Source organism: Rhineura floridana, chromosome 22 (genome assembly GCF_030035675.1).
Source record: "Rhineura floridana isolate rRhiFlo1 chromosome 22, rRhiFlo1.hap2, whole genome shotgun sequence".
In the NCBI taxonomy this organism is placed as follows: Eukaryota; Metazoa; Chordata; class Lepidosauria; order Squamata; family Rhineuridae; genus Rhineura; species Rhineura floridana.
Genome location: NC_084501.1, coordinates 15,927,767 through 15,944,767, shown reverse-complemented (window position 1 = coordinate 15,944,767; position 17,001 = coordinate 15,927,767). Strand labels below are relative to the sequence as shown.

The following is a 17,001-nucleotide window of genomic DNA, read 5'->3' as shown; positions in this document are numbered from 1 at the left end:
TTGACTCTGTCTGGTATATCTCCCCTTTTATTAAGAAAAGGAGTATTTCAGTAATTGACTACTAATCCCTTCTCCCCAGCTTAATGACATGGTAGTCTACAGGTAATAATGTCTCCATCACAGAGCTAAGAACACCTTTGGAGAGTTATGCCCAGTCAGCGAAGACTGGGAATTACCCCAGGAGGCATGCTTAGCCCCATTTCACAGGTAAGATTACAGACGTTCAAGTGCATTTTATGGCTTCCTCCCTGGGATGAAGTCTTCAACCAAATGTTGCCCATTTTAGGCACACAGAAGTATGAAGCTGCCTTATACCAAGAGACAGACCTATTGCTCCACCTGGCTCAGTACTGTCTACACTGACTGGCAGTGGCTCTCCATGGATTCAGGCAGGGATCCCTCCCAGTCCTACCTGAATATGCTGGGGATTGAACCGGGGACCTTTTGCATGCAAAATACAACTTCTGCCACTGAGTTATGGCCCTTGCGTATGATCAGGGATAAGGACCCTGTGGCCCTCCGGGTGCTGCTGGACTTCAGCTGTCATCAGCTTCAGCCAGCATGGTTCATGGTCAGGAATGATGGCAGCTGTAGTCCAAAACATCTGAAAGGCACCATGTCAGCTGACATTTATATCCCACCTTTCTTCTGCCATGGAACCCAATGGCGGCATACATGTGATTCGGAGACAGTGACCCATCAAGGCACTGACCAGACCCACAGCTGCTTTGCTTCAGCAAGGTGGGGTCCTCATGTGCCTTCAGACTAGGGTTGGAAAGATCTGTCAATTTTGGTTCTCTCCTTCTCATTTTTCCAACCTTAAATTCAGTTCTCCACATTTCTGCAGCAATTTGCATTTTAAAAAAAAATCCTCATGAAAGTTATCCAGCATTTTAGTGCAAATTTCTCCTAATGAATATATTTTGGTAACATCTTTTTAACTAACGTACACATTTCTTGCAAGCCATTTCTCATCACAGAATGTGTTTTTCTATATTTTCAGTCATATAATATTTTCATGCATACTTTCCATTTTTTAAAATATTGTCAGGTTGGCAAACCGCAGTGCAAAATTTGAGTAAGTGTAAATTTGAATAAGTGTGTTTCGGTTCTCATATTGTTTCTGAAAATGCAAATTTGATAGATTTGGCTTGAAATACAGACTGAATTGCATTTATCACCCATCCCTACTTCAGACCATGACCTGGGACCTGTTCTGGTTCTGCCCCCACCTCCAACCCACCCCACCCCCCAGTTCTTTAACAGTTTTGCAGATGTCTGTGATAGCAGTAGAGATTCTCCTGACTACTATGGGTGGTATTCAATGCTGGTCCTATTCAGAGTAGACCTACTGGAGTTAATAGACATGACTCACTTAGGTTCATTCATTTCAATGGTGTTAGGTTTGGTGTTAGGTCTAGGGCCCAGTTTTGTGACAGATTGCAGAGGGCTCTGAGTCTGGCAGAAGCAGGTGGTGGTCAAATGGGCCAGAGGCAGGACACATGGTCATGGATAGTCTGGAAGTCAGGCTCTGGATCAGTCAATCAGGAACCAGGAGCCAGAGACAGAAGACATTGTCATAGACAAACCGCAGCTCAGATCCCAGTGAGGCCAGAGAATCTATACTGCTGTTTGATGTGATGAGTTGCTCAGAATGAGGAACCAGCATGGCTGGAGTGTTTTTATCAGGCATGGGTTATGAGGCCAACCAACTGCCCTCAGGCTACAGCATTAGCTAACAGGACCCAAGTCCTTCCTGCTATCTAGAAGGGACCATCAATGCACAGAGCCTTCCCTAGCCTGGTGTCCTCCAGATGTTTGGGATGACAACTTCCATCATTATCATAATTCCTATCCATGGGCCATGCATGTTGACACTGATGAGAGTTGTGGTCCAAAATATCTGGAGGGCACCAGGTTGGAGAAGGCTGGTCACATTTATATGGCAGGCTGAGAGATTAGAGTGCTGCTGGCAAAGATGCTAAACTGCCAGAGCTTTGTTGCTTCAGGGCCCCCTTCCATGCCTTACAGGAAACCCCTTTCAACAGAAGAGCCATCTTCATTATAAGTGTCTGCTTCCATCCTTAATTTGGGGGATCGGTTGTGAGTGCTAGGCAGTAAGTAGGCAGCCATGGAGATGGAGTTTGGATGTAGAAATCAGGAGTGAGGGACAAGAAGCCAGGAAACATAAGAAGAGTCAAGGAGTCAGGAATCACCAGCCAGGAAGTATGAGCCAGGGATTGTGAGCCACACTTTAGAAGCCCCAAATCAGAAAGCTACCAATTAGTAAGCCAGGAAAAACAAGCAATCACCCATGAGCCAGGAGTTAGAAAGCCAGACACCATGCACAATGAGTCAGAAGCTAGGAATCAGAAGCCAGGAGTCACAAGTCAGTAGCCAGTCACAGCAGTCACCAATGTTGCCCGGTCAAAGTCCCAGCCTGGTTTGGAAGTCATCACTATCCTTCCAGGACAGGGAGCATTGATGGTCGCCCTTGGAGGCTGAGTGCACTACACAACACCAGACAGTGCCTTGACATTGCATTCCCAGGCAGTGAAGTGCTCTGCAGCTCACCACACAGGGCAGCATCACACAGGTCCAAGGTTTCCTCACCTACCCCTGCTAGCTCCTGTGTTAAAGTCAGTGTTATTGAAGACCCGACTGCTGGGTGTCCAAGTGCCCCTAACATTTCTTTGTCTTGACACGACATGTATCAGTAGAACAGCTTGCTTTCCCAGGAGCACAGCATGACTGGCTGGGAGAACAGCATGATGAAGACTGGTGAGTGCAGCATGGTTTGCAGCAGGATGATTTGGAAGTGCTGCATGGGGTGCAACAGGATGACCACTGGGTGCAGCATGGAGTACAGCAGGATGATTCAGGGGTGCGTGCATCCCTGCCATCAACCAAGATGGTAGCAGGGGCATCAGCCCCTTAGGGAAACCTCAGCAGCCATCTTAGTTAATGGTAGCCCTGCACACACAGAATGTGCAGCCACAACAGACAAGCTAGAAAGGTAGGTCAAGCGAGGGAATGGGCGGGTGGCCTGGAAGCTCCCTCCCTTCCATCCATGGCAGAACAACACTCCATCGGGTACACTGTGGAAACTTAAGATGATGGCTAGACTCAGAATCTTGGTGCCACTTGTCCATGTCCATTGCCATGACCAAGGGCAGAGGAACCCTTAGACAGTGACCTCCATAGGACTTCCTTAACTCTGGAATAAAACCTAAAGAGGTCAGCTACTGGGAGTCACTATGTCAAATGCCCTGTTGTGAAAGCTATTCCTTCCAGAGCTTGGAAAAGTTACTTTTTTTTTAACTACAAGTCCCATCAGCCCCAGCCAGCATGTCCACTGGATTGGGCTGATGGGACTTGTAGTTCAAAAAAGTAACTTTTCCAAGCTCTGATTCCTCTACTACTCCAAACACACTCATAAAAATAATGTATCACTCATTTGTTCCACCCTACCTTCCATTCACAAAAAATGGGTTGTGATTGTTGTGGCTTTTCAGACCATAGACCCCTGCGGTGGCGGTTGCAACTCGTGCTGTTCCCCTTGCTGCTGTTACCCCTGTAGCTGTGGTTGCCAGTGCTGTTGCTGTTCCCCTTGCTGCTGCTGCTCCTCTGGCAGCTGTTCCACCTCTGTCTACTGCATCTCTAATGGAAGAAGGCCCTCCTGCTGTGGCTGTATGTGACACTTTGGACATTCAGAGCCCATAGCAACAACAGGACCTGTCCAACTTCTGGAATAACCTCAACACCATCAAAGTTCCTTTGAAGACCTGTTGGTTGACCTCCCGTTCTCCTCTTTGCTAACTCAAAAACTGTTAAGCCTTTTACCTGCCTCTTATAATAATGTTCTGATTATCTTCTTCTCTTTGGAAGAGTTCCCCCCTCCTAATAAGCAAAGGAGGGATAACTATTGCATAGAATTAGACAGGTAGGCTTCCCCCCCTTCTTTCTGGGCTATGGAATTGTCTTGAACTTCGTACTGCAGCATGAATAATAATAATAACAATGATTATAATATATTTATTGTCTCTGAAGCTTCTTGAAAATTGTGCACAGCATGAAATGGAGTTTTGTGTTTGTCACCTCCTCCTCCTCCATGGGTTTGTCTCATCTCCTTTCTATGCCAGGAGCCATCTCTGATATGCCCACAATCCAATTCTAAGTTGAATAAATGGTGTGTGTGTGTGTGTGTGTGTGTGTGTGTGTGTCTGTCTCTGTGTGTGAGTGAGAGAGAAATGCTTCCTTTTTGTCTGTCTGGAATCTGCTTACCATACATTTCATTGGGATACCCAAAAATTCTAGTATTGAGGGGAAGGTGGAGAGATCACTTATACCACACCAAGCAAGGTCCATCCAATTTCCAACTATGGTCAGCCACAGTCGTGTTTCAGTTATTTGTTGTTGTTTTTAAAAAAACCTGCATTGCCCTGCTTTAATGAACAACATCAACAGAGAACTTCAAACCTCCACAGGCAGCATTCTAGACAGCCTTAGTTTGTAAGACCATTCGACCAATAAGAGCCCTGTAAAGTCTTTCAGAGGACACAAACAAGCACTGGAAATACCTGTATGAAGCTGCAAACACACACAAGAGATTGTTGTACATAGAATGAGTAAAGTTTCCAGAAAGACTACAAAGGGGTTAATGCGGCTGTAAATGTCAAGGTCCTAGCTGCTGGCAGAGAAGCCATAAATAATCCTTGATGCTGAAGCAGAGTTGTGGGAGTGGGAGTGAGAGGTGGTAGGAATGAAAGTGAGAGCTGAAACAGAAACTGTTTTGTAACTGTCTGTGTAGCCTATTGAGATTGAAAAGTAAAAGATCTCATCTTAACTAAGAGAATTGGATCTGTTTCTTTCTTTTCTTACACACACTCAGTCACAAGCTCAAGCCTTCCACACATGCACACACAACAAGGGTTATGGGCCCAGAAACAGGCAAGGAATAGAGCATGAGCAGAGTGCAGTGAAGCAAGAAAGGCAGCTGAGCTGAGCTGACGAACGACGAAAGCACAGACGAAACTGGAAAGGCAAGGAGAAGTGATAAGCAGACATGGCTGTTAATTTATCTGCTGGAATGCCATTGGAACGCCTCACTGACCGGAATTATTCCTGCTGGAGAATGCATATGGAAGCGTATTTGACAAAAGAAGACGTATGGCAGGTCGTAGAAAACGATCCACCGGCCGTCCCACCACCGGCACCTTGGGTGAGAATGGAGGAGAAAGTGAGGTCGTTTCTGATACTGGCCATTGACGACTCACAGCTACTGCACATCCAGTACAAACATACAACTAAGGAGATGTGGGAAATGTTGAGAGACGTACATATTCGGAAGACTGCGAGTAGCAAAATATCACTGGCATGCAAATTACATCAAATGAGATTAACTGAAGGAGTGACTATGTCTAACCTTTTACTTGAAATGAAATGTTTGTTTGCTGAGTTAAGAGAGAGAGAAGTCATCCATTCTCCTATACAGCAGGTGTACATTTTGCTGTCGTCTCTGGACTCCACCTGGGACCCTCTGATAAGTTCACTTGAAGCTATGCCTGATGATCAAATGTCAATTCAGTATGTAGAGGGCAAATTGTTGCAAGAATGGGAGAGACATGCAGAGACAAATGGAAAACATGAGAGAAAACCTGAAAGAAGTGACAAAGAAACCAGACTATATGGGCTTAAAGCGTGCTATAGATGTGGATCCAGACAACATTTGCAAAGAGACTGTGAGAAGAGAAGAAATGGACAGAGACAGTCGTATGTGCAAGTCATAAAAGTGCAAGGTGATGAGCAGAAGAAAGATAAAGAAGAGAATGAATGGATTACAGATTCGGGAGCAACCCATTGTATGATCACAAATGTAAACTTATACAAAACTATGTGTCCCACAAAGGAGTCAGTGGTGCTGGCTGATGGCACTTTAAGGCAAGTGGTGGCACGGGGTACTGTGTATGTTCATTGGTTAAAGACAATAATTACAGACGTGTTATGTGTTCCAGAACTGGATAATAACATTCTGTCAGTAGTTAAATTAAACAGAATGGGATATGTGGTAAAATTTGACAAAGGGATCTGTGAGATACGACAGGGAGACAAATTGTGTATAACCGGAAGCCTGAAGGATTCATTGTTCTATGTAAACCTGGGTGCGCTGGGAAAAACAGCTACAATAACAAATGAAAACGAACATAAAGACTGTGCGCATGTTTGGCACAGAAAGTTGGGGCATGTGAATTATGAGACAATTGGTAAAACACCTTTGCATAGTGAGGATTTAACACTTAAGGAATTCAAGAAGCATGTGGAGTGCAAGGTTTGTAAATAAACCAAAGCAACTGTGGCACCAATAAATAAAGAAACCACAAGCAGTGCTAGCAGACCGTTTCAGACAATTCACATAGATTTAGCAGGGCCATATCAAAAGTCACATGGAGGAGCTAAATATGTTTTTGTCATAGTTGATGATTACTCTAGATATTGTAAAGTGTTTCTGTTGAAAAACAAAAGGGAAGCTGAAGGGAAGCTTAAGCAGTTTTTGAAAACAGTAGAAGTGCAACATGACACCAAAGTGAAGCAAATACGCTCAGATCAGGGCGGAGAGTTTACCAGTAACACTCTGGAGAAATATTTGTTGGATAAGGGCATAGAACATACTAAAACTGCCCCATTTTCACCGCATCAAAACGGGGTGGTGGAGAGGAAAAACAGGACACTTCAAAGTGCGACAAGGGCAATGATACAGGACTCTAATTTATCACCAATGTTTTGGAGTGAGTGTGTTCTATATGCGACGTATATACAAAACAGAATCCTGCACAGAGCGTTGAATATGTCTCCTTATGAAAAGCTGTACAAAAGGAAGCCTAGGCTACAGCACATAAAACAATTTGGAGCTAAATGTTGGGTACACATACCAAAGGGGAAAAGGAGAGGCAAACTAGCACCTAGAGCACAAATGGGGTACATGCTGGGTTTTCAGAATGCGTATTACAGGGTATGGATGCCAAATCAAAGGACAGTAATTCTTAGCAGAAGTGTACAAGCTCAAGAACCAGAATGGGAAACAAAAGTGCTAGTAGATTTAGAAAACACAAATAAAAGAAACGAAACAGTAGACCAAGAAATAAAACAGGAGGAAACAGCACCAGTTCTTGTAAAACATGAAGACAGTGAAGCACAGGTGATACCCAGAAGGTCAGAAAGAATAAACATTGGAAAGCCTCCTGATCGTTTTCAGATAAGTCACATAAATGCAAATGCAGGAGATGAGAGCATACTGAGTACAATTCTCCTTGATCTCTCAGCGGCGTTTGATACCATCGACCATGGTATCCTTCTGGGGAGACTCGCGGAGTTGGGAGTTGGAAGCACTGCTTGGCAGTGGTTCCGCTCCTACTTGGCGGATCGTCACCAGAAGGTAGTACTTGGGGAACATTGCTCGACACCTTGGACTCTCCATTGTGGAGTCCCTCAGGGGTCGGTTTTGTCCCCCATGCTTTTTAACATCTACATGCAGCCTCTGGGTGCCGTCATCAGGAGTTTTGGAGTGCGTTGCCACCAGTACGCTGATGACACACAGCTCTATTTCTCCTTTTCATCCTCTACAGGTGAGTCTGTGGATGTGCTGAACCACTGCCTGACCACGATAATGGACTGGATGAGAGCTAATAAACTGAGACTCAATCCAGACAAGACCGAGACACTGTTGGTGAATGCCTTCCCTGTTCAGATGGTGGATGTTTACCCTGTTCTAGATGGGGTTACACTCCCCTTGAAGGAACAGGTTCGTAGTCTGGGGGTGCTTTTCGATCCTTCCTTGTCTCTTGAGGCGCAAGTGGCCTCAGTGGCAAGGAATGCGTTCTACCACCTTCGGTTGGTAGCCCAGCTACGCCCCTATCTTGACAGGGATGACCTCGCCTCAGTTGTTCATGCTCTGGTAACTTCTAGGTTGGATTACTGTAGTGCGCTCTACGTTGGGCTGCCCCTGAAGACAGTTCAGAAACTTCAGCTGGTGCAAAATGCAGCAGCCAGACTGCTGACAAGGACTAGCCGGTCAGCACATATAACACCTGTTCTAGCCCATTTGCACTGGCTACCCATCTGTTTCTGAGCCAGATTCAAGGTGCTGGTCATGACCTATAAAGCCTTACACAGCGTGGGACCGCAATATCTTGTGGAACGCCTCTCCCACTATGAACCTACCCGGTCACTTCGCTCAGCAGCTAAGGCCCTCCTCCGGGTACTAACACATCAGGAAGCCCGGAGGACAGTTACTCGATCTAGGGCCTTTTCTGTAGTGGCCCCTGAATTGTGGAATAGCCTCCCCGAAGAAATACGCCTGGCGCCTACGCTGCTATCTTTTCGGCGCCAGGTTAAGACCTGGCTATGCTCCCAGGCATTTTAATGTGTTTACTTTTATATTTCTGTGATTTCTGTTTGTGTTTATTATTGTTCGGCTGTTTTTATTATGATATTTTGTATTTTAATCCTTTTGTACACCGTCCAGAGAGCTTTTCGCTATGGGTGGTTTAAAAATGAAACAAATAAAATAAATAAATAAATAAAAACGTTTCATGATGACATTTTGTATCTGGAATGTATTAAATGAGGGAAATGTTCATGAAGTGTAACTGAACTGTAAAACTGTGAAAACATGTATAACAACAAATGAGATATGTATGTAAAATGTTTGTAAGTCTTACTGGAAAGGTGGGAGCTGTTGTACATAGAATGAGTAAAGTTTCCAGAAAGACTACAAAGGGGTTAATGCGGCTGTAAATGTCAAGGTCCTAGCTGCTGGCAGAGAAGCCATAAATAATCCTTGATGCTGAAGCAGAGTTGTGGGAGTGGGAGTGAGAGGTGGTAGGAATGAAAGTGAGAGCTGAAACAGAAACTGTTTTGTAACTGTCTGTGTAGCCTATTGAGATTGAAAAGTAAAAGATCTCATCTTAACTAAGAGAATTAGATCCGTTTCTTTCTTTTCTTACATGCACTCAGTCACAAGCTCAAGCCTTCCACACACAACAAGAATATAATGATTGCAGTTCTTGGGGGGGGTTAAATTCAAATTTAGGCTGGCAGATTGCAGATCTTGGAGGGTTTAAATGTTTACGCTTTTAATTTTTAATCTCTAATTTTTAGGATTTTGATTATGTCTATATAGAATGTACTTGTGTTTGGTTGTAAGTCGCCCAGAGTGGCAGATAAACCTCTGCCAGATGGGCGTCTAACAAATCTCATAAATAAATAAATGAATGATGAGGTTAAGGTGACAAAAGCAAGAGAGAAACTTACCATCAATTTATGGAGCTACCCATAAATTCTAGTATTGGGGGAGAGAGACACAATTGTGTGTCACTTATGTTTTGTTTTTTTAAAAAATCCGTCATTGCCCTGTTTTAACAAACAACATTAAAAAGTCCTTCAAATCTTCACAGGCAGCATTATAGACAGCCTCTGATTGTAAGGCCAATAGGAGCCCTGTAAAGGTTTTCAGAGGACATAAACACTGCAAATATCAGTGTGAAGCTGCAAATATATACACACACAGACACAAATCCCTCCACTTCTGCCCATAAGAGATGTGGAGGAAAGATATATTTTTCTTTCCAAGCAAAAACGGGAAAGACCTATTTGTCTGTAACATGGCAGGCGTAAAGCTCCGTAGTCCCCATTTGCTATAGAATATTAAAAATGGCTTTGACTTTCCCCCCTTTTTGTCAAAGTGGATGAAATTTAGAGGTACATGAGCCCCTTCAGAGGGGATTAAGCCAGACAAATTACAGACAAATGGGTCTTTCCCCTTTTTGTTGAGAAAGAAAGAGATTCACTTTCCTCCACATCCTTTATAGGGAGGAGTAAAGGACTGCCTGTTGCTTTCCTTGCCTTAACCTCAACAAATGGTACCATGTGTGTGTGTTTGTGTGTCCTCTGAAAGATCTTACAGGGCTCCTATTGGGCTTACCATCTGAGGCTTCCTAGAATACTGCCTGTGGAGATAGGAAGGGCTCTGTTGATTTTTAAGCAGGGCAAGGAAGGTTGTTTTTAAAAGAACACATAAATGAAAGACAGCTGTGGTTGTCCACAGCTGGAAAGCTGGATGGGCCTTGTTTGGAATGGGATAAGTGATCTCTCCCTCTTGCCTAGACCTCATGGATAGCCCAATGAAACAGGTGGTAAACAGATTTCAGACAGATACAAGGGAAACATTTCACACACACACACACACACAGACCATTTAATGGACTTAGGTAGTAGGCACATCAGACGTGGCCGCTGGCTTAGCTGGCATGGAGAAGAGAAGAGGCAAACCCATGGTGGAGCAGAGCAACAGAAACCTCCATTTCATGCTGTGCACAATTTTCAAGAAGATTCAGAGACAATAAATATATTAGATCCATTTTTATTATTATTATCCATGCAGCAGTACAAACTACAAGACAATTCCATAGCCCAGAAAGACGGGGTGAAAGGAACGCCTACCCATCAAATTCTACGCAATAGTCATGCCTCCTTTGCTTATGAGGATTTGTTCAGGGAAGAAAACTCCTCCAAAGAGAAGAAGATAATGAGAGCATTATCAGAAGAGGCAGGTGGAAAGCTTAACAGGTTTTGAGTTAGCAAAGAGGAGAATGGGAGGTCAACCAACCAATTTTTATTATGTTTATTATTCATGCAACAGTGTGAAGGACAAGACAATCCCATAGCTCAGAAAGATGGGGAACAAAGGAAACCATACCCATCCAAGTCTATGCAATGGCCATGCCTCCTTTGCTTAGGACTTGTTGGGGAAAAATCTCTTACAAAGAGAAGAAGATAAAGGGCATTATTATTAGAAGCAGGTGGAAAACTTAACTATTTTTGAGCAAGCAAAGAGGACAACGGGAGGTCAACCAACAGGTCTTCAAAGGAACGTTGAAGGTGTTGAGGTTATTCCAGAAGTTGGACAGGTCCTGTTGTTGCTATGGGCTGAGTTGAATGTCCAAAGTATCACATGCCACAGCAGGAGGACCTTCTTCCATTAGAGATTACGTAGACAGAGCAGCCGCCATTGCAGCCGCCACCATTGCAGCCGCCACAGCCGCCACAGCCATAGCACTGGCAACCACCATAGCTCATGGAGGAAGAGTAGGTCATGGGAGAACAGCACGAGTTGCAACCGTTGTTGCCACCACCGCAGGGGATGCAAATGACGTCTGGTCCTTCGTCTGAATAGCCACCGCACGCATTGCAATTACCCATCTTTGCGAGTGGAAGGTAGCCTGAAACAGATGAAAGATGCATGTTTGTGAGTGTGATGGGCGTACTGGAGGAATGGCATTCACAGCATGGTGGTTGACTGCTAGGGACTGCCTCTGTAGGACTTATTCCAGGTTTAAGGAAGCCCTAAGGCAGGCTTTCCCAACCAGTGTGCCTCCAGATGTTGTTGGACCACAATTCCCATCTTTCCTGACCATTGGCAATGCTGGCTGAGGCTGATGGGAGTTGTGGTCCAACAACATCTGGAGGCACACTGGTTGGGAAAGGCTGCCCTAAGGAGATCACTCTCTGTGGGTCACTTCTGACATTGGTGTGGCCTGGCAAGCTTACCTGGGAATGGCCATCAGTGTTCCAACCTGCACCAAGATTCTGTCTCTAGTCACCATCTTAATTTCCCACAATGCATCCAATGTAATATTGTTTCAGGGCATTGCGGGAAATCTAAATGGCCACCACACCCTGATCAGAGCACCAGAAAGGTTTTAACCAGGGATGTGGGTGGCAGGGTTGGTTTAGGTAGGCCTATTCAGACCTCAGAACTCTGAATCGCTTTACCAGACTATCTTGCATATGCTTAACAAGGAAGGTATTTTTGGATGTTAAACATTTTTATAATGCTTTTCAATCCATCTGGTAGTTAAATGTAGCAAAATAACTAAAGAGAAAGAAAGAACACTAAAAGCAACAGATGAAAAGATCTAGAGCTCCAAACCTTGCAAGAACAAAGGAGACTGTGTAAGTATTTGAAAGTCAGCAGGAACAGGGACATGCAAGCTTCTCTGTGGGGGGAATATCACAAGCACAACACCCATCCCAAAGGCTGTGTCTCCAGTAAGTGGCCATCTTGCTCCAGATGGTGGAGGCACCTGGAGTAGAGCCTTACATGGTGAATTGAGTTGGAATTAGCCTTGGAGATCAGATTTGTAACTAAGGTAAGGGAAGCTATAAGACAAATAAGATCAGAATTTAGAGTTAGCAAGACAGTATGCAGAACATTTCTATTAAAGAGATGCATCCAACTTAGTTATATTTGCAGTTAAACCCATCAATGGGCTTACATTAGTTCATTTCAATAGGTCTACTTTGAATGAAACAACCAGTCAATACAACCTACCAAAAATGCATTTAGTAATTCAACTTACCTTGTTCAGTGGTGAATGGAGACTTGTGTGGTTGAGGAACCCAGCGATTGAATGGAGAGGTCTGGGGTGGTGGGCCTTTTATACAGCTCCCTGTTGTGTTTCCAGAGGAAATGAGGCATCACTGCAAAAAAGGTAAACTCTTCATTAGCCATCAAAGCATCCATCCCCATCCGGACGATGCACCATATTCAGCTGCATGGTCCTTGACGTGGCTCAAACTCATCATTACTGCTCTATGTCTTAAAAAGCATGATTAAAACTAATAACAGTGTGATCCTCAGTGTGTCCAGAGGCCACTAAGAAAATTATGGACAAGGATGTTTCTGTCTGTGGACCTGCTTAACAGAATCCATGAAGTCAAGTTTACATTTCTTATACCAAAAAATATGATCCATCATTTTTTGTTCAGTTAATTACTTGTCTTAATTATTTGTCTATTACATCTTCAGAGGATGCTTCCCAGAGGATCCTTCTTTGTTCTCAAGAACATTTGGCCTAAAATCTGAGGTGGGGGAAGGCAACTGAAGAAATGGATGACAATGGTAGCACTAAATGATGGGAAGTGTGATCCACCATCGTCAGCTGCATGGGCCTTGACCTGGTTCATATTTGTCTTTACCACTCGTAAAAAGCATTATTAACCCTAATAACAGTGTGATCCTCAACCTGGCTGGAGGGCACTGCTGGGATTATGGAGGTTTATACCCATGGACCTGCTTAACAGTATCCATGAACCCAAGGCCACACTTCTTATACCAAATGTATTTGATTCATCATTGCTTGCTCAGTTAACGTGACTTCCATTGTATGGTATTTTGCTTCTATTTCCTGCATCCTGAAACATCACATTTACACCGTAGGGACCTTGTGTAAATTATACTGTTATTAAGGAAGACAAGCTACTCTTGACAAGGAAGATCACCATTGCAAAAATAGTAAATGCTTCCTTACTCACTAAAATAACCATCCCCATCCTAATGATGTGCTATGAATAGTACTGCAGCAAGAACACTTTTGAAGAAAGGAGAGTAAATGAAGGTGCAGGTACTATTTTTGCAATGGTGATCTTCCTTGTCAAGGGTAGCTTGTCTTCCTTAAAGACAAATGCGAACCAGGTCAAGGCCCATGCAGCTGATAATGGCACATCATCCAGATGGGGATGGTGACTTGAATGACTAATGAAGAGTTTAAAGAAATAATCAGTTCAGTTCAGCTACATAGGTTGCAATGGACTCTCCCTCTTTCTGCTATCATTTATGGAATCTGAAACGCTCTGCAATCAGTGATGGTTTTGGTGCCAAATGTCCCTACATTGTTTTCACTAATTCTGCAAAGCTGCATAGTGAAGGTTTTTGTGGACCATTCAAACCACTCAGTAAACTGTATGCTTTGCCTCCAAAAAGCTCAGTGAAGCTGGCACTCTTTTCAGCAGCAATCTCATTTGCTTCAAAATACTGTACAATCCTCTCTGTGTATAGTGTCCAATTGTCTGTTGCACAATCAAATATATCAGTCTTTCCAATACAGCTAGCCATCCTGTTGTGGCCTTGGTTTTTTCTCTCTCTCTTTTGTTTACTCACTGTGACCAAATCTCTTTCTCTCTCTCCCCCAGAGATGACGTTAGGCCTAGAGCTTTAATATTATTTGTTTATTTATTTATTATTTAATTTGTATCCCACCCTTCCTCCCAGCAGGAGCTCAGGGCAACAAACAAAGGGCTAAAAACACTTTAAAACATCATAAAAACAGATCTTAAAATACATTAAAACAAAACAGTGTTAAAAACATTTTTTTTTAAAAAAACAACTTTTTAAAAGGGTTAAAAACATTATTAAAACATATTAAGCAATTCTAACACAGACACAGACTGGGATAGGTCTCAACCTAAAAGGCTTGTTGAAAGAGGAAAGTCTTCAAAAGGCTCTGAAAAGGTAGCAGAGATGGTGCCTGCCTAATATTCAAAGGGAGGGAATTCCACAGGGTAGATGCTGCCACACTAAAGGTCTGTTTCCTATGTTGTGCGGAATGAAACTTCTGATAAGATGGTATCTGCAGAGGAAGGGAGAGGGAGAGGGGAGAGGGGAGAGGGGAGAGTGGAGAGGGAGAGGGAGAACCTCTTCATGAATTTAAGGCAAGAAAAGCTAATGGTCAGTTTCCACATTTTCCCATAAGTTTGAGGTTTGTTTTTTTAAGAAAAGGCCTCATGAAAATTCCTCAGCCTTTTAGTACACATGTCTCCTGCGATACACATTATTGCGTGCAATTTTGCCATATAGTCACATTTTTACAAAGCCACATCCCTTAATATAAGGTGTTTTTGAATTTAGTTTTCACTAATATACACTTTTATTCACCCTTTACCCTGTTATATATATATTTGTACGTCTTAATCGTCTGTAGAACTGATTTGCAAAATTTGGAGAAGTGCAAATTTTGAAGGATGACTGTATTTTGGTTCATGTACTATGTTGGAAAGTGTGCAGTTTGGTAGGTTCGCCTATACATGGGAATTGAACTGAATTTCAACCCCATTCCTAAGTCCTACCACCATCTCCATCTCTCTCTCTTCTATTGCCTCCCGATGACAGGAGGACTATTCACTTGCACTCTAGCATGTGACATGCACACTGAGGATGCAACAGAAAATAAATATAATAATCATAGACATTACATTGAATTTTCTTTTAGAAGTGTTTCTACTAGTGTGGGTACTGATATGTCTAATACAGGATTATATGGAATTATATGATCATTGATGTTATTATTCCAAGAATTAATAAAATGTGACCATCTCTCTGCAAGCCTGTAAGTTATTGATTAGTTAACACTCTGTTTTGATAAGTTAATTTTGTTAAGAAGATTATTTCCCTAATTTTCCATAACCGTTCTTTAAATATCAGAGTTCATTTTTCTCTACAAATTTGCACATTACATAACATGCTTCTATTATTAAGCTGCCAACTATTACTAAATCTGAGTTATCCACTTCCATTTTTATCATGCATATCTCCCAAATTCCAAAAGCTATATTTTTATGTACATTTAAAAAGTATCAAAAGAAGACTGTCTAATTTATGAGCTGCAAAATATGGGGCAAAGAGAATTTCAGAAGGATCAAAAGTTCTTCAGAACAAAGACCTACCCTCTAGGAAGAACTGTGCAAACGGAAGATGCAATACACAAATAATTACCGTATATTCCGGCGTATAAGACGACTGGGCGTTTAAGACGACCCCCAACTTTTGAGAAGACTTTCCTGGGTTCGGCCCTTACTTGGCATAAACCAACTGAAGGGCCTCAGTTAGACAGGCCCCATTGGTTTCAGTAGGTCTACTCTGGGTAGAACTAACACTGGATAAAATCCTATGTGCGCACTGACTCAAGAGTAAACCCAATGGTACCGGGCGGTGCTTAGGGCTGCATCCGACGCTACTCAGAAGAGACCCACTGAAATTGGTGCAACTAAGCCAGCTACCTCTACTAGTTTCCATGGGGCTACTCTCGAGTCAGGACGAAGCAGGGCCGAACGGCACCCCCGCAGGCACACTGACTCGGGCAGCAAGCCCGGTAGAACTTGGCCCGAGAAGGCCGGCGCGACACTGGATCGGGGCCACCGGTCATCGGCGGGAAAGAAACAAGGAGAAAGCCTCACCTTCGTCGGAATCCCATGCGCGGCCGCTACGCTCTCCATCCTCTTCATCGGCAGGGCTGCCCAGCTCCTCCTCCTCGAAGCTCTCGGCGGCGGCGGTGGGGCCCATGCTGGCGGGCAGCGCAGCGGAGGTGGCGGCGGCAGTGGAGGCGGCGGCGGCAGCGGCAGCGGCGGCAGCGGCGGGGGGCGGCGGCAGCGCGGGAGAAACCAGCGCTGCGACGCTCATGGCCGAAGCGGGGAGGAGGAGGAGGAGAAGGCTCCGCCACCGCCGCCCAAGGCACCCGGTGCTTTTTTCCTCACAGCGGCGAGCCGGTTTGTGGTTGGTTTTTATTTTAACTCCCTACCACAGGCAGCCGCAAGCTGCCCCCCCGCCTCCTATGCGCAGGCGCGCGAACCACTTCCGCTCCTTCCTTTCCTTCCTTCCTTGGCTGGCTTCTTCCTCCCTGAGTTGTGTTTGGACCACTGCACCACCCGTAGGGTGTAAGGCGCGGCGATACTCCGGCGGCATTTGCAGCCGTAGACTTAATGTTTTAGACTCACGTGCCTGCCAAGCGTCTCCGGGGTCAGTTTGGGAGCCCTTCCTCGGCCCGCCCACTTTTGTTTCTTGTAGAAGACAGCAATGCCTCAGTTGGCGAAGTACCCGTATATTCCGGCGTATAAGACGACACCCGGCGTATAAGACGACACCCGACTTTGGAGAAGATTTTCCGGGGTTAAAAAGTCGTCTTATACGCCGGAATATATGGTAAGACAAATAATTTACTGAACAAAAACAGATGGATCAGATTTTTTTGGAGGGGAGTATAAAAAATGTAACCTGACTTCATGGATTCTGTTAAACATGTCCATAGACAGAAATATGCTTGTCCATAATTTTCTCAGTGGCCTATATGGCCAGACTGAGGATCACACTGTTATTAGTTTTAATCATGCTTT

General features: G+C 44.1%; 1 long non-coding RNA gene across 1 annotated transcript; it reads right to left on the bottom strand.

Annotated features, from left to right (window-relative positions):
* Nucleotides 1-10,401: 10,401 nt before the first annotated feature.
* Nucleotides 10,402-16,083, bottom strand: LOC133374727 (uncharacterized). The gene is made up of 3 exons (XR_009759949.1): nucleotides 16,069-16,083; nucleotides 12,417-12,537; nucleotides 10,402-11,276 (listed from the first exon to the last, which is right to left on the bottom strand). It is a non-coding gene; the product is annotated as an uncharacterized LOC133374727 (long non-coding RNA).
* Between the last annotated feature and the right edge of the window lie 918 nt (nucleotides 16,084-17,001).